We start from the raw sequence: 24318 nt of genomic DNA, 5'->3' as shown, positions 1-24318 counted from the left end.
CCACGAAGGCTGTCATCCTCACCTCAACATATAACAGACGGATAAATACTACCCTCAAGAAACATTGCTAGAGCAAGGAAATCAGATGGCCTAGAGGCCTACACCACTGAGCTTATTTTCCTCCTAAAGACACCACAACAAATTTCAAAATCAGACAGCGGTACCTAATACACAAACACAATGAGCAAACAAAAAAAATATGACCCAAATGAATTAACAAGAGCAATCTCTAGAAAAATAAATAAATGAAATGGAAGTGACAAACTACCAGACACAGAGGTTGAAATAATGATTTTTAGGATGTTCCAGGATCTTAGAGCAACAATGCAGGATCACAATGAGAATTAAAACAATCAGCAATTTAGAGGAAAAGATAAACATAAGCACAGAAGCAGAGCAGAAAAAGGAAAGAGGCTCAGAAAGACTGAGGAAACTAAAACAATTCTGTGACAACACAAAGAGAAACAACATCTGCATCATAGGGTTTCCTGAAGGTGAAGAAAAAAACAAAGCATAGACAACCGGTTTGGAGAAATCATAGCTGGAAATTTCCCTAAATTGATGAAGGAAACATCACACAGGTACAAAAAGCACAGAGTCCCATTAAAGATGATCCCAAGAAAGCCTGCACCAAGACACATCATCACTAAAATGTCAAAGGTAAGAGACAAAGAAAGAATACTAAAAGCTGCAAGAGAAAAGCAGTTAATTATCTACAAAAGAGCCCCCATAAGGCTGACATCTGACTTCACAACAGAAACCCTGGAGGCCAGAAAGGATTAGCAAGAAATATTCAAAGTGATGCAAAACAAGGACCTACAACCAAGACTACTATATCCAGCAAGACTGTCATTTAAAACGGAAGGAAAAATAAACAGCTTCCCAGACAAAAAAAAAGAGTCAAGGAATTCATTACAACCAAACCAGTACTGCAAGAAATGTTAAGGAGACTGCTATAAAAAGGACTAAGGAAAAAAGAAATCGAGAGAAAGAGGATGATAAGTTTAAAGGATAAAATGGCAATAAGTATGTACATTGCAATAATAACCTTAAATGTAAGTGGATTAAATGATCCAATCAAAGGATGTAGGGCAGCTGCATGCATAAGAATACGGGACCTGTATATATACTATGCACAAGAGACCCACATCAGAACAAAAGATACACACAGACTGTAAGTGAAGGGATGGAAAAAAGTATTTCATGCAAATGGAATGAAAAAAAAAAAAAAGGCTGGGGTAGCAATACTCATATCTGACAAAAAAGCTTTTAAAAGGAAAGCTGTAGTAGGGGACAAAAAGGTCATTAATTAATGATAAAGGGATCAATCCAATAGGAGCATATAACCACTGTAAATATTTATGCACCTAATATAGGAGCACCTAAATATATATAGTAGATTTTGATGGACATAAAGGGCAAGATCAACAGCAATACTACAATAATAAGGGATTTTAATACCCCACCAACTTCAATGGATACATCCTCCAGGCAGGAAATCACTAAAGAAACAGTGGCCTTAAATGACATACTAGACAACTGGATTTAATTGATATTTTCGGAATCTTTCACTCCAAAGCAGCTGAATATACATTCCTTTAAAGTGCTTATGGTACATTTTTGAGGGTAGACCACACATTAGGACTCAAAACAAGTATAAATAAATTTAAGAAGATTGAGTCATATCAAGCATCTTCTCTGATCACAATATGATGAAACTAGAATCCATACAAGAACAAAAAAACATTCAAACACTTGGAGGCTAAATAGCATGTTATTAAACAATGAATGGGTTAACAATGAGATCAAGGACGAATCAAAAGTTTCCTGGAAACAAATGAAAATGAACATACAACAATCCCAAATCTATGGGACACAGCAAAAGCAGTCCTGAGAGGGCAGTTCACAGAATTACAAGCCTATCTTCAGAGGCAAAAAAACATACACAAAAAAACCACTCAAATAAACAACCTTACCCGGAACCTAAAAGAACTAGAAAAAGAACAACAAATAAAACCCAGATGAAGTAGAAGGGAAGAAATAATAAAGATCAGAGCAGAAAGAAATGACATAGAAGCTAATAAAACAATACAAAAGATCAATGAAACCAAAACCTGGCTCTTTGAAAAGGTAAACAAGATTGATGAACCTTTAACCAGTCTCATCAAGAAAGAAAGAGAAAGGACACAAATAAATAAATTCAGAAATGAAAGTGGAGAAGTAACTACTGACACCACAGAAATACAAAGAATTGTAAGAAAATATTATGAAGATTTTTTTCCCCCCAAACTTTGGACAACCTAGGTGAAATAGATAAAATCCTGGAAGCATGCAATCTTCCAAAACTCAATCTGCAAGAACCAGAAAACCTAAACAGACCGATTACAACAAATGAAATTGAAACAGTTAAAAAAAAAACTCCCAGCAAACAAAATTCCTGGACCAGATGGCTTTACAGGTGAATTTTACCAAACATTCAAAGAAGAATGGACACCTATTCTTCTCAATCTATTCCAAAAATCTCAAGAGGAGGGAAGACTTGCAAGCTCATTTTATGAAACAAGCATTATCCTCATTTCAAAATCAGGAAAGACACTACAAAGAAAGAATACTATAGGCCAATATTCCTGATGCACACCAATGATAAAATTCTCAACAAAATCTTAAGCAAACCAGATCCAGCAATACATTAAAAATATCATACATCATGATCAAGTGGAATTTATTCCAGGGAGGTAAGGCTGGTACAATATTCTCAAATCAATAAATGTGATTTAGGCCCTGGCCGGTTGGCTCAGCGGTGGAGCATCGGCCTGGCATGCGGGGAACCCGGGTTCGTTTCCCGGCCGGGGCACATAGGAGAGGCGTCCATTTGCTTCTTCACCCCCCCTTCCTCTCTGTCTCTCTCTTCCCCTCCCGCAACCAGGGCTCCATTGGAGCGGGGATGGTCCGGGCGCTGGGGATGGCTCCTTGGCCTCTGCCCCAGGCGCTAGAGTGGCTCCGGTCGCTGCGGAGCGACGCCCTGGAGGGGCAGGGCATCGCCCCCTGGTGGGCAGAGCATCACCCCTGGTGGGCATGCTGGGTGGATCCTGGTCAGGTGCATGCGGGAGACTGTCTGACTGTCTCTCCCCGTTTCCAGCTTCAGAAAAAAAAAATGTGATTTATCCAATAAACAAAGTGAAGAATAAATATCACATGATTATACCAATAGATGCAGAAAAGGCATTCAATAAAATCCAGCACTCATTTATTATCAAGACTCTCAGCAAAGTGGGAATACAAGGAACACACCTCAATATAATACAGAACATATATGACAACTGACAGCAAACATCATACTCAATGGGCAAAAATTAAAAGTAATCCCATTAAGATCAGGAACAAGACAGGGGTGTCCCCTTTCACCATTCTTAATCAACATAGTACTGGAAGTTCTAGCCACAGCAATCAGACAAGAAGAAGAAATAAAGGGGATCCAAATTGGAAATAAAGAAGCAAAACTGTCATTAAAAAAATAAACAAAGACATTATTTTTAGTACAAACTGAAAAAGAAAAGAATTCTTTTGCTTCCAAAGTGCTACTACAGGTCGCTAGTACATGTCTACTGTACTCTGTGAGAGGTCTGAATTCACATCTGAGAAAGAGAGCATTAGGTATAGGGGTTACTTACTAGCACAGGGTTGCCTAGACCCGGACATGTTTAGATTAGCATATTGGGTTTTGTTGCCTTGGTTACAGACTGTTTCCTGTTCCCAATCTCAGGCCACTCATGATCTCCTCGTCTCAAAAACATTTCTCAGAAGCTTCCCAGGGATGGGGGGGAGTCACTTAAGGGGAGGAGAAGTTTGGACAAGGGAGACACTTGCTGAAGAAGTTGCCCTAGTGTCAAGTAGGGTGAGGGAAATTTGAGTTTTACATTGGCTGTGGAATTTAAAAAGCCAGCCTAAGCCTAACACTCCAGCCTTTTGTTGTTTATGGGAGAGGGCTGAAGGTCTCCTCTTCCATAGCTGCTTCCTCTGCTTAGGGTCCATCAAGTTTACGGAGCTCGAGAGAGATGAAAATCAGCTGGTTGTTGATAGGGATTTTTCTGAGGTCTGGACCAGAGCCTGGTACAGGGTGGTGTCTTGAAGCAACAATCTCTCTCAGGAACTGGTCTGCAAATGCCCTTAGGTGGTCCTGGGGAAAAGAAGAAAGGAGATGTACAAGATATGGTCCGATAATTAGAGCAAATGTGAGGAGGATATGGCACCTATGAAAGGGAGTAAACCTGACCTGTGGTGGCGCAGTGGATAAAGCGTCGACCTGGAAATGCTGAGGTCGCCGGTTTGAAACCCTGGGCTTGCCTGGTCAAGGCACATATGAGAGTTGATGCTTCCAGCTCCTCCCCCCTTCTCTCTCTCTACTCTCTCTTCCTCTCTGTCTCTCTCTCTCTCTCTTCTCTAAAAGTGAATAAAAAAATAAAATAAAAATTTAAAAAAAATTAAAAAAAAAAAAAAAGAAAGGGAGTAGCCATGTATACCAATTGATTTTGTTTCACCAAGTGTCCCAGACATTGGACTGCTGTTCTCTTATCTTAGCTGCCATTTCAGACATCCTCACCGCAGAGGGAGAATATTCCCTGTTGTGTCAGGCAGGGAGGGAGATGAATTGAGAAGAAGAGAGAAAGAGGATAGGGAGATGTGCTCTTTCCTTGGGGTTCTGCTGTCCAGACTGATAATGTAGACGCTATTCCTCTCCAATAAGGGGAGAGAGATGGATAGTTGCTTGTTGGGTGCAGTGAAAATGAGAGGGACACCAGGGTGGGAGGTGATCCAGGGGAAAAAGGAGAGGGAGGAATAAGACCAGTTACAAGAAGGGTCTTGTAAAGTAGGAAAGGAGGGAAACCGGATTGGTTGGAGGAAGTGGCCGTTTGCCTCAGGAGACACCTGGTGGTCTATTAGTTGAGACATGTGTGGTGGGAAGTTGCAGAGTAATAGTAAAGCTGCATGCTCTTTTTGGCAGATGGCCAACTAAACTGTTCCCTGAGGTTCTGGTGAGACACAGGGGGCCTTGACATATTAGGAGAGTGTGTAGAGAAACAGGGCCTTTTATAGGCGGATGGTAAGGAGCGAGTGTTTTTAAACTGTTGGCGTAAGTCTGGAAACGTAGGAAGGCTTGGTAAACTTGGGCAGTTACATAGTTATGAAGAAGGGAGCTTGCCACTTCAGAAAAACTAGTGCCCCTTTGTTGTGTGCGGGCTCGAGTTGTTTTAATGGTATCCCACTGAGCAAGAGGTACTGGAACAGCAGTGTAGGCGGAGGACGACAGGGAGAGACAGAGTCAGCAACCCTGAGCTAATGTCGGCTTTGTTTATTTAGGAGGGAGTATGTGAGATTAAGAGTTTGTTCTAAATATAAAGGAGTTGGGAAGTCCTTTAGAGTAGTGTCAGAATTTACACTGTTAAGACTCCTAAGGAGAAAGAAAGGAATAAGGGTGCTTACTCCTAATTGGGGGACTCCAAATGGAAAGGTAATTAGAGAATTGAGATCCAGGAGTTGGGAAATTGCATCCCAAGGAGAATCTAAATCCCCCATTAGGTAGGAGTCCCAGAGGAATGTGAACATAGGAACCCTTAATGGGAGAGGTGCAGCAGAAAGAACAGAGAGAACAGAGAGGATATTTTGAGGCAGTGGGGGGGGGAGTTTTGAGCTCGGGGTCACATAGAGGAGCAGAAAGGGGACAGGCACAAGGGGTGTTACTCACCAGCTGGCTTTTCTAGAATGTGGGAAAGGTGAAATTGTGGGTCCAATGGGGTCACTTCAGGATCTATGAGACAGAGTTCTTCCCTGTGACCTGGGTTTTTTGGGGATGCATTTTATCCCAGAAAAGTGAGCCCAGTTGGGCAGTCCCTTCAGTTTTCCAGCTGTGGGGGTAGTGAGCAGTACCTGGTATGGTCCCTGCCATTTTGGCTGTAAGGGGGTGGGGGGGGGATGCCTGTCTTTCAGTAGGACCCATCCCCTGGTAGGAAGGGAGCAGAGGGCATTCCTGGTGTGTGGTTGTAGCCACACCTGACCTGCATGTTCCCTCACAAGTTGTCTGACAAGGTTTAGAGTTGGGAAATAGACCCCTAGAGGGGTTTCTGTGGGAGGGAAATTTCCCAGCAAGAAAGGCCTTTCTACATGAGTTTAAAAAGACTAAGGGGGCCCTGGACGGTTGGCTCAGTGGTAGAGCATCGGCCTGGCGTGCAGGAGTCCTGGGTTCGATTCCCAGCCAGGGCACACAGGAGAGGTGCCCTTCTGCTTCTCCACCCCTCCCCCTCTCTTTCCTCTCTGTCTCTCTATTCCCCTCCCGTAGCCAAGGCTCTATTGGAGCAAAGTTGGCCCGGGTGCTGAGGATGACTCTGTGGCCTCTGCCTCAGGTGCTAGAATGGCCCTGGTTGCAACAGAGGAGCGCCCCAGATGGGCAGAGCATTGCCCCCTGGTGGGATTGCCGGGTGGATCCCAATCGGGCACATGCGGGAGTCTGTCTGACTGCCTCCCTGTTTCAAACTTCAGAAAAATGCAAAAAATAAAAAAATTTAAAAAAATAAATTTAAAAAAAAAAGGATAAGGGATATAGGGGCCCTTGGGCTTCCCCAAATCCTCACTACAGCTATAGAGAGGAGAGAGGTCCAGGATTTTTGAGTTTTTATGCTTAGTTTTGTTAAATGTATTTTGAAAAAGAGTTGGTTCTTTCAACCTTTCTGAGAACTGAGGTCTATAGGGTGTATGGAAATGTCACTGTAAGTTGAGGGTGGATGTTGTCTGTTGTAATATTTGAGATATGAATGCCGGTCCACTATCAGACTGTAATGATGTTGGAAGGCCAAACTGGAAAATTATGTGTTGAATGAGTGTCTGGGGCATGTGGGTGAAAGCTATTTGCCAGTCTTGCCTGGCACCTGGCCTCTCACTTGATGTGTGGAGAAAGATGGGGCCTGACACTTCCCTGTGGAGAGACCAAACAAGATAAAGCAAGCTTAGGTTATATGTTGGAGGGTAGTGGTTAGATTAGGGTGGGTGATAAGAGGTTTCAAAAATTGTAGGGGAGGTTATTATCCTAAATGAAAAGAATTATGAATCGATTGAAGGATATAAAGAGCTATTAATTCAGTTTGTTGGTATGTGACTTCTAAGGGGAGGATTTAGTCTTGATAGTTTGGTGGCGGGAAAGGCTTGAATTCAAGAGGGAGGGAGAGTTTGTGTAGTTTTGTTAAGATAGTCAGAAAGATGGTGGGAGAAAAAAACTGTTGGTGATTGTCTAAAAGTGAGGTTTTTGCTCTCTTATCTTATCCTAGGATAGGGGTTGGTCAGCTGGGAATAATGAGGGAGGAGTGGGTAATGGGGTAATCTCCTAGAAAACAGAGGAAAGAGGGGGTGATCAGTGGGTGAGGGGGATACTGTGGACCCCAATAATTGAGAGGAAAGAAACAAACAGTTCTGAAAATATAAAGAGTGTCCCTCATATCTAATAGGAAAGAAACGGCCTTGCTGGGCCTCTGTAGAGTTACCCAAGGATTTGCTACTCAGATGATAGAACTGGAGGCCTGTGGTGAGGCTGGAAGCTGTTAGTCTTCTTTCCTCCAGGATGCTAAAAAGTGCTGTTGCATCCAGGCCAGTGCCAGGGAGAGGCCTGGACAAGAAGGGATGACTTTCCTGTTTTGAGGGGCTTGTGGGAGGTTTGAATTCTAACGGCCTGTACAATTATAGAGAGGGCAGGGTCTGCTGGTGGTCTGGGATTGGGACAGGAGCAGGTCCAGTGTGCCTCCCGTCTGCACTTGAAGCAAACCCCTCGGGGTGGGTTAGTTTTATAATAATATATAATGTAGGGTTAGAGAAAAAGAAGACTATATTATGACTATCATTACAGGTAAACTTGGTATAGAAATGGCTGGAAGCATCCCAGCAGGAAGTGTTCCGGCCGGCCCAACACTGAATTTTAAAACGGACAGTGTCTAGATTGAATGTATGTAGGGTATGACTGCTGTTTGAGTAAGTTGGGACCTATCCTGTGTGTCAGAGTGTAAAATGGGTCAGACAGAGATGGTAATTAATATTAGCAGGCGTTACAGTAACAGGGATTGCTGGATTATGTCCAATATTAGGGGATTCTGGACTAGGCCAATATGGTTGTAGCCCAAGTATATGTGTGAGATTAGCAGGGGCCCCGGACTAAATATGGAGAATTGGAGGGGATTGGCTGATGACGGCATATCTGATGGCTGGAGTTTAAGGCAGGGAAGGTTTGGCAACTAAGAATTGTTGTGGTGAGAAATAGGATGTTATTCCCCACATGGATGGAGAGGGAACAAAGGGGACCAGGAATTTATAGAGGTTATAGAGAAAATAAAGCTTGGACAAAATGAGAAAGCATCATGGATCTGGAATAGAAATAAGGAAAGAATAGGTTGTGACTACCTGTGGTTTCGGAGGAGTGGAACAAAATAATAGTATATGATATATTCCTAACTGTAGTATAAAACTGCTTAGTAAATACTTTTCTCTCTGCACAAACATTTCTAGCTAAGAGCAGTTTATCGTGGGTAGTCACATCTTAGGGAGCTGTTTTCATTACTTGTCCTTGGCAGCCTTTCAGGATGACTGAAAAGAGGGGGAGGGTGGGATGCTAAGTGGTCGCTTGGATTTTAAAAGTGTCTCCCCCCGTTTTTTTTTTACACTGAGTTTTACTGTCTAGAAAGGGGAAGTGAGATATTATTTTCTTTGAGCATCGCAGGAGAAGTAGGAGGAAAGCCTGAGCTGAATCAGGGGCAGGGGTAAAGAGGGTTATGGAGGTTATGGAAAGTAAGGGAGATATTTAATTTTGAGAGAATACCTCGGCCCAGTAACAGGATGGGAGGATGGTACAGGAGGGGAGAAGTAAAAAGCATGTGTGAAAGCAATGGATTCTAGCATATATTGTGGGAATGGGTTTGAAATGCACTGGGAAGTTTGGCCATCAAGCCCCACAACAGAAATCACAGACTGTTGGCAGGGACCTTGTACCCCGGTAAGGCAAAATAAATTGCCCTGGTATTTATAAGGAAAGAAATTGGCCTATCTGCCACCATCAAGCTTTGTCCAAGGCTCAGAAGATGTGGCCGTCTGTCCCCAGGCACCATCAGCTTCAGGGACCAGGCCTATCAGCTCCAGAAAGAGGGGTCAGCCAGCCTGGGATGGGATAGGGTCTTACCTAGAGATCCAGTCACAGCCCCACTTCCAATGGGTGCCACTGCACTGGGGGCAATGCTCTGGGGACTGGCCTGGATGAGGACACTTGCTGACCCAGTGACCTTCACTGCCTCACTTACAGCAAGCACCTGGCGGGGTATAACAGAATATTTTTTTTCAGACAGGACTCAGCCCTCTGAGATTGGGTCTGCGGGCCCTTTATGGCAGAGGCAAGCATTTCAAAGGTAGCTAGTTCCTATCTTGGGGCTTCTTCATACCCATTGTTAAATACCTTGAAGGCCAGGTTTAAAAGGTCTCCTTGGGGAGTTTCAGGGCTGTTTTCCAGTGTCTGCAGCTTGTGCAGAAAGTCGGGTGCAGACTGGGAAATGAAATTAGTGTGAAGGACTAGTTGCCCTTCTGTGCTAGAGGGGTCTCGGGTGGTATATCTCTGTGTCAGCTCAGTTAGGAAATACAAGGCATGGACTCGTGCAGTGCCCTGAACCGCAGCTACCTCCTATAGAGGGCATTCTAATAGGGGCCTGCCAAGAAAGGGGAGAAAGCAGGGCCAAAGCCTGCCCCAGTGTGTGGCCACACTGAATAGGGAGCAGGCTCTGGTTGCTCTGAGGATGCGTCCTGGGCATCAGGAGGTTGAGGAGCAGAGGGAGGCGGGTGTGGGAGCCTGTGGTCTGCAGGACAAAGGAAGGGATGTTGGAGAGGGAGAGCAAGAATTACAAAGTTGTGACCTCGGTGCAAAAAGGCTTGGACACAAGGGACTTGGGACCACTTCTCATTTCGCTGACAGCCTGAGATCTGGCATAAGACCAAGCTTATAAGGAATTTATTTTTGGGGGTTTTTTTTTGAAGCAACCGAAAGGGGTTGTGTTGGGGATGGTGGATAGACAGATCCCCATAATGTGGTGTGTGAGTGTCTAGCAGTCCGTAAGGAGGGAACGAAATGTCCTGGATGGTGCAATGAGCTTTCGGACAAGGGAGACGTCCCTGCTGCCTTAGGCCCATTGGAACTGGAGGCTGGCTGGTTTTCAGGTATCCCCATAGGGCACGCCAGCCAAAGGCCAATGCCTGGCTAATGCTGGGAACCCCTCTGACCAACGTTGGAGTTTTTCAATGGACCATCCTAGACGGTGGAATGAAAGCTGCAGGGGAGTTGGAAAGTTCCCACTTCTAGAACCACAGGATTTACTCACAGAAATGTGATGGTTGCCCGCTGTGGATGTGGCAAGGTGAAACAAGAGGGCGGTAGTTAATCCTGGTGTCCAGTTTTCACTTTGTCTCCCCACAGGAAAAGTTTCCCTTCTTGGGGGTTCAGGAGGCATGTCCAGAGAGCCAGGGGAACTAGTTCCTCAACTCCCTGGGCAAGGAAGGCAGGACCTGGAGGTTAGCTGGGGAATAGCTAACGCTGCTCACTGCTGCCCACTGCTCCCCGGGTAGCAAACCTCACCCCTCCCAGGAAAGGGGTAGATTATATTCAATAGATCCGTCTCTGGCACACACACCTACTAGGTTTCAGCACCAGAATGAAAGGCAGAAACAGCAGGACAAACTGAAAACACGATGCTAGAGTGTTCCAAAAAAAAGTTTATTTTAAAGGTGCCTGGATGGAAGTGGGTTGAGACCAGCAAGGGGGTCAGCGCCAAGCTGAGGGAGAGAGCATTAGTTATAGGGTTACTTGCTGGCACGGGTTGTCTAGTCCTGGACATGCTCAGATTAGCATATTGGGGTTTTGTTACCTTGGTAACAGACTGTCTCCCTTTCCCAACCTTCATGATGCCCTTATCTCAAAATCAGTTCTCAGAACCTTTCCAGGGTGGAGAGAGTTGCTTAAGGTGAGGGGGGAGATTTAGTGAGAGAGATGCTTACTAAAGAAGTTGCCCTAGTGTGAGTTTTATGAGAGCTGTGGAATTAAGGGAGCCAGCGTAAGCTTAACACCTTCATGTGGAGGACTGATCTGTGGGGAAACGCGGTGTGGAGAAGGGTGAGGCTGCATCCTTGGGGAAAGGCTGAAGTGGGGAGACACAGAGACTGCAGCCATGAAGAAGTGACAGGCTGTGAAGAAAGCTCTTCCCTGAAGAGAAGAGCAGGGATCTGTTGGCCTTGAAGGTGTGGGGACTGAGCCTGATTTAGGGACATATACTGTTGAGGGCTCATGGGGTGTGGCTGAGCAGAGGATCCTATCTGTTGCTAAAGGAGTGACTCCGGCTGGGCCTGTTGACTTGCTCCTGCTTCTGCTTCCAAGACCTGGGGGAGCTGGTCCATCTGACCCACGCTCCCTTCTTGCACCTCTTGCATTTCATCCTGCATCTCTTGCTGCTGCTTCTGCTTGAGCTTTTCCTTGATGTTGCAGCAGAATGGGGCAGAGCAGATGTTCTGTTGGCAGTGCTTGGCGTGGTGGCAGCAGACGGCAATGAGCTTTTTGCAGATGGGGCAGCTTCCACTGGCTTTCCGTTGGCAACGCTTGGTGTGCTGCACAACCCGTTTCATCTTCTGGCATTCAGAAAAAGAGCAATCGACATCTTTGCACTGGCAGGCGTGGATCAATTCCAGCATGCAGCGCTGGTAGCTCATGTGGCGGGTGTCTCCCGGGCTCTGGGTGACTGCAGCCTGCGGGTTGCTGCTCTCCTCATCTAAGCCAGGACGTCTCCATTCTGTGCTCACGAGTTTTCATTTTATAGCAGGAGATGCACAAATCGTCAGCCTCCCAGAAAGGGTGATGCCAGCACGTTTCCACGTGGACCTTGCTCTCCTCACAGGTATAGACGAGGTGGTCCTGCCTCTGGGTGTCACTGGTTGGTTTTCAGTGACCCCCAAATCCTTCAAAACAACCCAGAGAAGATAACGATTAGAAACTGGGGCAAAATATATCAGGATCAGGCCAATGTAGAAAAATGAATCAGGAAAATCAAAAGCCACAGCAACGTGTAAGCAAATTCAAAATGAGATGCGCTAAGTGGTATAAAGTAGGGATTTACCAAAGAACACGGGTTAGAAGTTACGATGTGACTACTCTGGGTGGCAAATAGCAGGGACTAAGTCACATCAAACAAATGGTCTTTCAAAAACAAGGACATTGGTTGTCTGACCTTTGGTGGCACAGTGGATAAAGCGTCGAACTGGAACACAGAGGTTACTGGTTCAAACTACTGGACTTTCTGGGTCAAGGCACATATGACAAGCAACAAGCAAGCAATGAACAACTAAAACTAAAGTGAAACAACTATGCTTCTCGCTCCCTTCCCCCTCTCCTATCTCTGTAAAATCAATAAATAAGTCTTTTACAGAAAGAGTACATTTGACACAAACATCACTGAAATAGATGATATTAATATACCACTGTAAATTTGTGACAGATAAATAGGCAAATAGTATTTTTTATTCAAACCACATCATTTAATTTCAACACTGATTTCAGTAATATACTGCCCCTCCTCTGCATGTAGGAACACAACATTAAATATGCTCAGTACAGAGGGAAAGGGGATGATAGGAAGGGATAAAGCTGAAGGGAAGGGGGAGGGCATTATGGGGAGGAGGACAGGGAGATGTTGAGGGGCATACGGGGGAGGGGGAATGCATTCGGGGTAACACTGGAATCTATGTAAACACAAAAAATAAAAATCAATAAAAAATAATAAAAAATAAAGGGTCAAAAGCAAAATCCATGAAAGAAAAAAATAAATAAATATGCTCAGTGACATTAGAAAGAATTCAAAGCATTATTGAAGTTCAAAACAGGAGAAGAGAATGGATGAAATAGTATTTTTAATATGGCTTTAATATTAAAACTAAATATATTGACTTCAGCAATACATCATGAAAATATAGATTTTTTTTCAAATATTCACATGTACCTTTTTTAATGATTGATTTTAGAGAGAGTCAGAGACAGAGACAGAGACAGAGAGAAGAACATCAATCTGCTCCTGTACGTGCCCTGGCCAGGGATCAAACCAGCAAACTCTGCACTCCCGGAAGACGTTCTGTGAAATGAGTTATCCAGCCAAGGCAACATGAACCTTTTTAAAAAGACAGTATATCAAATAAAATGGAAAGCACAATAAACCCCTCTAAAATTTTAATTTAACTAATTAAAAAATAACAATATAGGAAAAAAAATCCAAATGAATCAGAAAGTCAAAATAAAATATTTACCCTTAAGGCCTACAATGGAAAGTTAAGAACAGGCAATTAATTATTGCATTTGTAAAATGACAATAAATATTTAGGATTCCAAGACGGCAACAGAGTAGGCAGATGTTCCAATGGCCACCTCCAAAAACAACATTGGATTACAACTTAATTTAAGAACAAACATCTTGATAAACCAACCTTGGACAAAATTAAGAGGTGTGTAAAATCCAGGATCAGAGAAGAAGCCACACCAAGACTGGCAGGAAGGGCGGAGACGTCAAAATGGCCGCCCCTCACCCTGGAGCGAGTGGGACATAGGGTGGGAGGGACTCTCACTGAGGAGAGGGTCGTCCTGAGAGGGGAGGGTCCTCATCCCAGGCCCAGAGACGCAGCATAGATCCCCAGAGCCCAGAAGAGGTGCCCACACAGCATTTGGTGGGGAAAGGAACTGGGGTTTCTTTCTGTGACAAAGAGAATGAGCTCCCAGAGACACTGGTTCCTCTTTAAATGGCCAGTTCAGAAAATGTTGTTCAAGTCACTTACCCGAGGCTCCAGGGCTTCAGGGCCTGGTGGAGGGAGGGCTGAGAGGAATAGAATTAAATTGTATGACAATTTAGTTGGAAGTTGAAGTCCCAGGGAGAAAGAAACCTTGAGAGGGACGGCCACCGGAACCCCTATGCTGAGTCACTCTCCAGCTCTACAGGCGCCATTTTCCTTGGGTGGAGCAGTCCCCTCCTCTGCACAGCATCAGCCTGGGGCAGGGTCACTACCTCGCCCTAGGAAGTCTCTGCAACCTTACTCTATGGAGTTGGGGCCAAGCTAAGACGCCAGCCATGAAAATGACTCAGCTTTCTGGCATTGAGCCAGGAGATTTCCCACCCCCCAGCCCCACACTCACAGTCTATGCCTGGTGCTTCCTCCTCCCAGAGACTCAGTAGAAATTGTCCCAACTGTAGGCAGGCCACACCTCTGGGTCTCAGAGGCCACACCCACCAGTCTCCACTGAGGTCTGGGAAAAAGTCTGGTCAGACTGACAGCTGGGGCTGAGCCACACCCACCACCCTTCCTGATCCCTGAATTGTCACAGGCTCTACCAGGGGTCTCAAACTCGCGGCCGTGCGGCCCGCCCACCAATTGTGAGGCCGCACAAAGAGTTTGAGACCCCTGCGTCTAGACTCTACCAGAGGTTTTTTCAGTGACTGAGCCCAACAAGCAACCAGCACATAGAGCTGCAGGAAACTGGACTAGGCAACCTTGGTCTTTAAAGCAGACTTCCTGTAGGCCCAGTGTGGGTAAACGTGAGGCTAGCTGTGCAGCTTGCTGTTTCCATGAGCATCTGGACCCAGCACAGGTAGCCACAACCTTCGGATTGCTTAGAGAACCAAGATGGTTACTGAGGACCTGTCCCGGGAAGTGTCTTCCACTGGTCTGCGCCCAGGGAGGCCTAGGGTCAGCACATCCACAGGCCAGCTGTAGAGTGCATTGTCCCAGGACCTAAGGGCCCTGGCTGGCAGCATGTCCTAAGGGAGGGCTCCTCACTCCGGGCTCAGCTGAGGCGAGTTCCGCTCTCTGTGGTCAGCACCAGCTCAGCAGCTCGTGCACATTGGACAGGGTGGAGTATCACAGTCAGCCGTCTCAGGTGCCGGATATCCTGCCCTGATGGTCTAGGTTCCACAGGTGGAAGGGAGAGAGGCTTGGAGCACGAACATTTCAAGTGGGGGTCCCTGCAAGCCCATTATTTGGTCCAATTGAGGGGCTTACTCACTTTCTGGGAAGCGGTACAGTCAGCCCCAAGGGAGGATTCTCTCAGTCTTCCTCCCTGAGACTAGGGGTCTCCCCAGTTGGGAGAACTTCAGCAGAGGAAAATATGGCCCCACCCAATCCCCACCTGCTGCACACTTCAATGGGGAAAACTCTGTGGGAAGATCAGGCAGCTGCAAAAGGAGGTGGAGTAGCTGAAAAGTGAGGCAAATCTTACAAAGGTTGAGGCTTTTACAGAGCCACAATATCTCTAAACAGAAAGAAGCTGATCCTTATACACAGGTTGGCCCCTCCCACACCACCCAGGCAGAGAAAAAGCAGACACAAACAGCTAACAGAGCACTACCTCCTGACGGGCAGCTAACTGTAGTTCATAAGCCACAGCTGACACCAACCCAAGAAGACCCAGAACCAACACAACCAGTAGTGGGTGGCCAACAGCACCAACTCCAGACTCAGGTAGCTACACATGCAGCAAGCCCAAAGGAGGAGTCCAGCAGGCACCAGACATTGCAAAGAGTAAGTACACCCAATAGGACAGACACTGCACAGTGTTTAATACACAGGATCAAGGTTGACACTTAGAGCCAGCCAGCCTGAAAGAAAATCTTATCCATGAAAGGACCAACTGAATTCAATACTCACAAAATGAAGGTAAATAATACCCTCAAAAAGCATTGCTAAAGCATGGAAGTCAGGTGGCCTGGAAGCCTGTACCACTGAGCTCATTTTCCTCATAAAGACACCACAACAAATTTCAAACTCAGACAGTGCTACCTAATACACAGACACAATGGGAAGAAAAAAAAAATGACCTAAATGAATCAACAAGAAAAACACCAAAAATAAATAAATAAATAAATAAATGAAATAAAAGTAACAAACTACCAGACACAGAGGTTAAAATAATGATTTTTAGGATGCTCAAGGATCTTAGAGCAACAATGCAGGTTCACAATGAGAAGTTAAAAAAAGAGATAGCAAGCATCAAAAAAGACATTGAAATCATTCAAAGGAAATAGTCAGAAATGGCAAAAGAATATCTGAAATGAAGACTGCACTAGAAGGAATCAAAAGCAGGCTGTGTGAAGCAGAAGGCCGAATCAGCGATTTAGAGGACAAGATAAACAAAACCACAGAAGCAGAAAAAAAAAAAGGAAAGAGGCTCAGAAAGTCTGAGGAAACTAAGAGAGCTCTGTAACAACACGAAGAGAAACAACATCTGCATCATAGGGTTTCCTGAAGGTGAAGAAAACAAACAAGGCATAGACAACCTGTTTGGAGAAATCATAGCTGGAAATTTACCTAAATTGATGAACCCAAGGAAGCCTGCACCAAGACACATCATCACTAAAATGTCAAAGGTAAGAGACAAAGAAAGAATACTAAAAGCTGCAAGAGAAAAGCAGTTAATTATCTACAAAGAAGCCCCCATAAGGCTGACATCTGACTTCGCAACAGAAACCCTGGAGGCCAGAAAGGATTGGCATAAAATATTCAAAGTGATGCAAAACAAGGACCTACGACCAAGACTACTTTATCCAGCAAGACTATCATTTAAAATGGAAAGAGAAATAAACAGCTTCCCAGCCAGAAAAAAAAGAGTTGAGGAATTCATTACAACCAAACGAGTACTGCAAAAAATGTTAAGGAGACTGCTATGAAAAGAACAAAGGGAAAAAGAAATCGAGAGAAAGAGGGTGGTAGGTTTAAAAGATAAAATGGCAATAAATAAGTACATATCAATAATAACCTTAAATATAAATGGATTAAGCAATCTAATAAAAAAATGTAGGGTAGCTGCATGGATAAGAAAACAGGTTATATATGCTGTGTACAAGAAACCCACCTCAGAACAAAAGAGACATGTAGACTGAAAGTGAATGGATGGAAAAAATTAGTTCATGTACGTGAAAATAAAAAAAAAGGCTGGGGTAGCAATTCTTATATCTGACAAAATAGCTTTTAAAAGGAAAGCTATAGTAGAGGACAAAGAAGGTCATTACATAATGATAAAGGGATCAATCCATTAGGAGGATATAACCACTGTAAATATTTATGCACCTAATATAGGAGCACCTAAATATATATAGTAGATTTCGATGGACATAAAGGGCAAGATCAACAGCAATACTACAATAATAAGGGATTTTAATACCCCACCAACTTCAATGGATACATCCTCCAGGCAGGAAATCACTAAAGAAACAGTGGCCTTAAATGACATACTAGACAACTGGATTTAATTGATATTTTCGGAATCTTTCACTCCAAAGCAGCTGAATATACATTCCTTTAAAGTGCTTATGGTACATTTTTGAGGGTAGACCACACATTAGGACTCAAAACAAGTATAAATAAATTTAAGAAGATTGAGTCATATCAAGCATCTTCTCTGATCACAATATGATGAAACTAGAATCCATACAAGAACAAAAAAACATTCAAACACTTGGAGGCTAAATAGCATGTTATTAAACAATGAATGGGTTAACAATGAGATCAAGGACGAATCAAAAGTTTCCTGGAAACAAATGAAAATGAACATACAACAATCCCAAATCTATGGGACACAGCAAAAGCAGTCCTGAGAGGGCAGTTCACAGAATTACAAGCCTATCTTCAGAGGCAAAAAAACATACACAAAAAAACCACTCAAATAAACAACCTTACCCGGAACCTAAAAGAACTAGAAAAAGAACAACAAATAAAACCCAGATGAAGTAGAAGGGAAGAAATAATAAAGATCAGAGCAGAAAGAAATGACATAGAAGCAGTAAAAGAATACAAAAGATCAATGAAACCAAGAGCTGGCTCTTTGAAAAGGTAAACAAGATTGATGAACCTTTAACCAGTCTCATCAAGAAAGAAAGAGAAAAGACACAAATAAATAAATTCAGAAATGAAAGTGGAGAAGTAACTACTGACACCACAGAAATACAAAGAATTGTAAGAAAATATTATGAAGATTTTTTTCCCCCCAAACTTTGGACAACCTAGGTGAAATAGATAAAATCCTGGAAGCATGCAATCTTCCAAAACTCAATCTGCAAGAACCAGAAAACCTAAACAGACCGATTACAACAAATGAAATTGAAACAGTTAAAAAAAAAAACTCCCAGCAAACAAAATTCCTGGACCAGATGGCTTTACAGGTGAATTTTACCAAACATTCAAAGAAGAATGGACACCTATTCTTCTCAATCTATTCCAAAAATCTCAAGAGGAGGGAAGACTTGCAAGCTCATTTTATGAAACAAGCATTATCCTCATTTCAAAATCAGGGAAAGACACTACAAAGAAAGAATACTATAGGCCAATATTCCTGATGCACACCAATGATAAAATTCTCAACAAAATCTTAAGCAAACCAGATCCAGCAATACATTAAAAATATCATACATCATGATCAAGTGAGATTTATTCCAAGGAGGTAAGGCTGGTACAATATGTGCAAATCAATAAATGTGATTTATCCAATAAACAAAATGAAGAATAAATATCACATGATTATACCAATAGGTGCAGAAAAAGCATTCAATAAAATCCAGCACTCATTTATTATCAAGACTCTCAGCAAAGTGGGAATACATGGAACACACCTTAGTACAAACTGAAAAAGAAAAAAATTCTTTTGCCTCCAAAGTGCTACTACAGGTCGCTAGTACATGTCTACTGTACTCTGTGAGAGGTCTGAATTCACATCTGAGAAAGAGAGCATTAGGTATAGGGGTTACTTACTAGCACAGGGTTGCCTAGACCCGGACATGTTTAGATTAGCATATTGGGTTTTGTTGCCTTGGTTACAGACTGTTTCCTGTTCCCAATCTCAGGCCACTCATGATCTCCTTGTCTCAAAAACATTTCTCAGAAGCTTCCCGGAGATGGGGGGGAGTCACTTAAGGGGAGGAGAAGTTTGGACAAGGGAGACACTTGCTGAAGAAGTTGCCCTAGTGTCAAGTAGGGTGAGGGGAATTTGAGTTTTACATTGGCTGTGGAATTTAAAAAGCCAGCCTAAGCCTAACACTCCAGCCTTTTGTTGTTTATGGGAGAGGGCTGAAGGTCTCCTCTTCCATAGCTGCTTCCTCTGCTTAGGGTCCATCAAGTTTATGGAGCTCGAGAGAGATGAAAATCAGCTGGTTGTTGATAGGGATTTTTCTGAGGTCTGGACCAGAGCCTGGTACAGGGTGGTGTCTTGAAGCAACAATCTCTCTCAGGAACTGGTCTGCAAATGCCCTTAGGTGGTCCTGGGGAAAAGAAGAAAGGAGATGTACAAGATATGGTCCGATAATTAGAGCAAATGTGAGGAGGATATGGCACCTATGAAAGGGAGTAGCCATGTATACCAATTGATTTTGTTTCACCAAGTGTCCCAGACATTGGACTAGTGTTCTCTTATCTTAGCTGCCATTTCAGACATCCTCACCGCAGAGGGAGAATATTCCCTGTTGTGTCAGGCAGGGAGGGAGATGAATTGAGAAGAGGTGAGAAAGAGGATAGGGAGATGTGCTCCTTTCTTGGGGTTCTGCTGTCCAGACTGATAATGTAGACGCTATTCCTGCTCCAATAAGAGGAGACAGATGGGTCATTGCTCATTCAGTGCGGTGAAAATGAGGGGAAACACCAGGGTTGAAGGTGAACCAGGGAAAAGGGAGCGGGAGGGATAAGACCAGTTACAAGAAGGGTCTTGTAAAGTAGGAAAGGAGGGAAACCGGATTGGTTGGAGGAAGTGGCCGTTTGCCTCAGGAGACACCTGGTGGTCTATTAGTTGAGACATGTGTGGTGGGAAGTTGCAGAGTAATAGTAAAGCTGCATGCTCTTTTTGGCAGATGGCCAACTAAACTGTTCCCTGAGGTTCTGGTGAGACACAGGGGGCCTTGACATATTAGGAGAGTGTGTAGAGAAACAGGGCCTTTTATAGGCGGACGGTAAGGAACGAGTGTTTTTAAACTGTTGGCGTAAGTCTGGAAACGTAGGAAGGCTTGGTAAGCTTGGGCAGTTACATAGTTATGAAGAAGGGAGCTTGCCACTTCAGAAAAACTAGTGCTCCTTTGTTCTGTGCGGGCTCGGGTTGTTTTAATGGTGTCCCACTGAGCAAGAGGTACTGGAACAGCAGTGTAGGCAGAGGACCACAGGGAGAGACAGAGCCAGCAACCCTGAGCTGAAGTAGGATTTCTTTATTTATGATGGAGTATGTGAGATTAAGAGTTTGTTCTAAATATAAAGGAGTTAGAAAGGACTTTAGAGTGGTATTTGAATTTACACTCTTAATACTCCTGAGGAAAAAGAAAGGAATAAGGGTGCTTACTCCTAATTGGGGGTCTCCAAATGGAAAGGTAACTAGAGAATTGGGGTCTAAGAGTTGGGAAATTGCATCCCAAGGAGAATCTAAATCCCCCATTAGAGCCCTGGCCGGTTGGCTCAGCGGTAGAGCGTCGACCTGGCGTGCGGGGGACCCGGGTTCGATTCCCAGCCAGGGCACATAGGAGAAGTGCCCATTTGCTTCTCCACCCCCCCTCCTTCCTCTCTGTCTCTCTCTTCCCCTCCCGCAGCCAAGGCTCCATTGGAGCAAAGATGGCCCGGGCGCTGGGGATGGCTCCTTGGCCTCTGCCCCAGGTGCTAGAGTGGCTCTGGTCGCGGCGGAGCGACACCCTGGAGGGGCAGAGCATCGCTTCCTGGTGGGCAGAGCGTCGCCCATGGTGGGCGTGCTGGGTGGATCCCGGTCAGGCGCATGTGGGAGTCTGTCTGACTGTCTCTCCCCGTTTCCAGCTTCAGAAAAATACAAAAATAAATAAATAAATAAAATAAAATAAAAATCCCCCATTAGGTAGGAGTCCCAGAAGAATGTGAACATAGGAACCCTTAATGGGAGAGGTGCAGTAGAAAGAACAGAGAGAACAGAGAGGATATTTTGAGGCATTGGGGGGGGAGTTTTGAGCTCGGGGTCACATAGAGGAGCAGAAAGGGGACAGGCACAAGGGGTGTTACTCACCAGCTGGCTTTTCTAGAATATGGGAAAGGTGAAATTGTGGGTCCAATGGGGTCACTTCAGGATTTATGAGACAGAGTTCTTCCCTGTGACCTGGTTTTTTGGGGGATGCATTTTATCCCAGAAAGGTGAGCCCAGTTGGACAGTCCCTTCAGTTTTCCAGCTGTGGGGGTAGTGACCTGGTATGGTCCCTGCCATTTCGGCTGTAAGGGGGTGGGGGAGGGTTGCCCGTCTTTCAGTAGGACCCATCCCCTGGTAGGAAGGGAGCAGAGGGCGTTCCTGGTGTGTGGTTGTAGCCAGACCTGACCTGCATGTTCCCTCACAAGTTGTCTGACAAGGTTTAGAGTTGGGAGATAGACCCCTAGAGGGGTTTCTGTGGGAGGGAAGTTTCCCAGCAGGAATGGCCTTCCTACATGAGTTTAAAAAGACTATGGGGGCCCTGGACGGTTGGCTCAGTGGTAGAGCGTCAGCCTGGCGTGCAGGAGTCCCAGGTTCGATTCCTGGACTGGGCACACAGGAGAAGCGCCCATCTACTTCTCCACCCTTCCCCTTCTCCTTTCTCTCTGTCTCTCTCTTCCCCTCCTGCAGCCAAGGCTCCACTGGAGCAAAGTTGGCCCGGGCACTGAAGATTGCTCTGTGGCCCCTGTTTCAGGCTCTAGAATGGCTCTGGTTGCAACAGAGCAGCGCCCCAGATGGGCGGACCATCGCCCCCTGGTGGGATTGCTGGGTGGATCCCAATCGGGTGCATACGGGAGTCTGTCTGACTGCCTCCCTGTTTCAAACTTCAGAAAAATGCAAAAAATAAAAATTAAAAATTAAAAAAAATAAATAAAAAAACAACCACTAAGGGTTGTAGAGGCCCTTGGACTTGCCCGAATCCTCACTAGAGCTATAGGGAGGAGAGAGGCCCAGGATTTTTGAGTTTTTATGCTTAGTTTTGTTAAGTATTTTGAAAAAGAGTTGGTTTTTTCAACTTTTTGAGAACTGAGGTCTATAGATAGGGTGTATGGAGATGTCACTGCATATTGAAGGTGGATGTTGTCTGTTGTGGTATTTGAGATATGAATGCCGGTCCATTATCAGAATGTAATGATGTTGGAAGGCCAAATTAGAAAATTATGTGTTGAATGAGTGTCTGGGGCATGTGGGTGAAAGCTATTTGCCAGTCTTGCCTGGCACCTGGCCTCTCACTTGATATGTGGAGAAGAATGGGGCCTGACACTTCCCTGTGGAGAGACCAAACAAGATAAAGCAAGCTTAGGTTATATGTTGGAGGGTAGTGGTTAGATTAGGGTGGGTGATAAGAGGTTTCAAAAATTGTAGGGGAAGTTATTATCCTAAATGAAAAGAATTATGAATCGATTGAAGGATACAGAGAACTATTAATTCAGTTTGTTAGTATGTGACTTCTAAGGGCAGGATTTGGTCTTGATAGTTTGGTGGCGGGAAAGGCTTGAATTCAGGAGAGAGGGAGAGTTTGTGTAGTTTTGTGAGATAGTAAATCAGAAAGATGATGGGAGAAAAGAACTGTTGGTGATTGTCTAAAAGTGAGGTTTTTGCTCTCTTATCTTGTCCTAGGATAGGGGTTGGTCAGCTGGGAATAATGAGGGAGGAGTGGGTAATGCGTTAATCTTCTAGAAAACAGAGGAAAGAGGGGGTGATCAGTGGGTTGAAGGGGATACTGTGGACCCCAATAATTGAGAGGAAGGAAACAAACAGTTCTGAAAATATAAAGAGTGGCCCTCATATCTAATAGGAAAGAAACGGCCTTGCTGGGCCTCTGTAGAGTTACCCAAGGATTTGCTACTCAGATGGTAGAACTGGAGGCCTGTGGTGAGACTGGAAGCTGTTAGTCTTCTTTCCTCCAGGATGCTAAAAAGTGCTGTTGCATCCAGGCCAGTGCCAGGGAGAGGCCTGGACAAGAAAGGATGACTTTTCTGTTTTGAGGGGTTTTTGGGAGGTTTGAATTCTAACGGCCTGTACAATTATAGAGAGGGCAGGGTCTGCTGGTGGTCTGGGATTGGGACAGGAGCAGGTCCAGTGTGCCTCCCGTCTGCACTTGAAGCAGACCCCTCGGGGGTGGGTTAATTTTATAATAATATATAATGTTGGGGTTAGAGAAAAAGAAGACTATATTATGACTGTCATTACAGGTAAACCTGGTATAGAAATGGCTGGAGGCATCCCAGCAGGAAGTGTTCCAGCCGGGCCAACACTGAATTTTAAAACGGGCAGTGTCTAGATTGAATGTATGTAGGATATGACTGTGTTGAAGTAAGTTGAGACCTATCCTGTGTGTCAGAGTGTAAAATGGGTCAGACAGCGATGGTAATTAATATTAGCAGGCGTTACAGTAACAGGGATTGCTGGATTATGTCCAATATTAGGGGATTCTGGACTAGGCCAATATGGCTGTAGCCCAAGTATATGTGTGAGATTAGCAAGGACCCCCCCATTAAATATGGAGAATTGGAGGGGATTGGCTGATGACTGCATATCTGATGGCTGGAGTTTAAGGCAGGGAAGGTTTGGCAACTAAGAATTGTTGTGGTGAGAAATAGGATGTTATTCCCCACATGGATGGAGAGGGAACAAAGGGGACCAGGAATTTATAGAGGTTATAGAGAAAATAAAGCTTGGACAAAATGAGAAAGCATCATGGATCTGGAATAGAAATAAGGAAAGAATAGGTTGTGACTACCTGTGGTTTCGGAGGAGTGGAACAAAATAATAGTATATGATATATTCCTAACTGTAGTATAAAACTGCTTAGTAAATACTATTCCCACTGCACAAACATTTCTAGCTAAGAGCAGTTTATCGTGGGTAGTCACATCTTAGGGAGCTGTTTTCATTTCTTGTCCTTGGCAGCCTTTCAGGATGACTGAAAAGAGGGGGAGGGTGGGATGCTAAGTGGTCGCTTGGATTTTAAAAGTGTCTCCCCCCCCTTTTTCTTTACACTGAGTTTTACTGTCTAGAAAGGGGAAGTGAGATATTATTTTCTTTGAGCATCATAGGAGAAGTAGGAGGAAAGCCTGAGCTGAATCAGGGGCAGGGGTAAAGAGGGTTATGGAGGTTATGGAAAGTAAGGGAGATATTTAATTTTGAGAGAATACCTCGGCCCAGTAACAGGATGGGAGGATGGTACAGGAGGGGAGAAGTAAAAAGCATGTGTGAAAGCATGGATTCTAGCATATATTGTGGGAATGGGTTTGAAATGCACTGGGAAGTTTGGC

The sequence above is a fragment of the Saccopteryx leptura genome, chromosome 3, assembly GCF_036850995.1.
Source record: "Saccopteryx leptura isolate mSacLep1 chromosome 3, mSacLep1_pri_phased_curated, whole genome shotgun sequence".
NCBI classification, from domain to species: Eukaryota; Metazoa; Chordata; class Mammalia; order Chiroptera; family Emballonuridae; genus Saccopteryx; species Saccopteryx leptura.
This window is presented reverse-complemented; position numbering follows the sequence as displayed.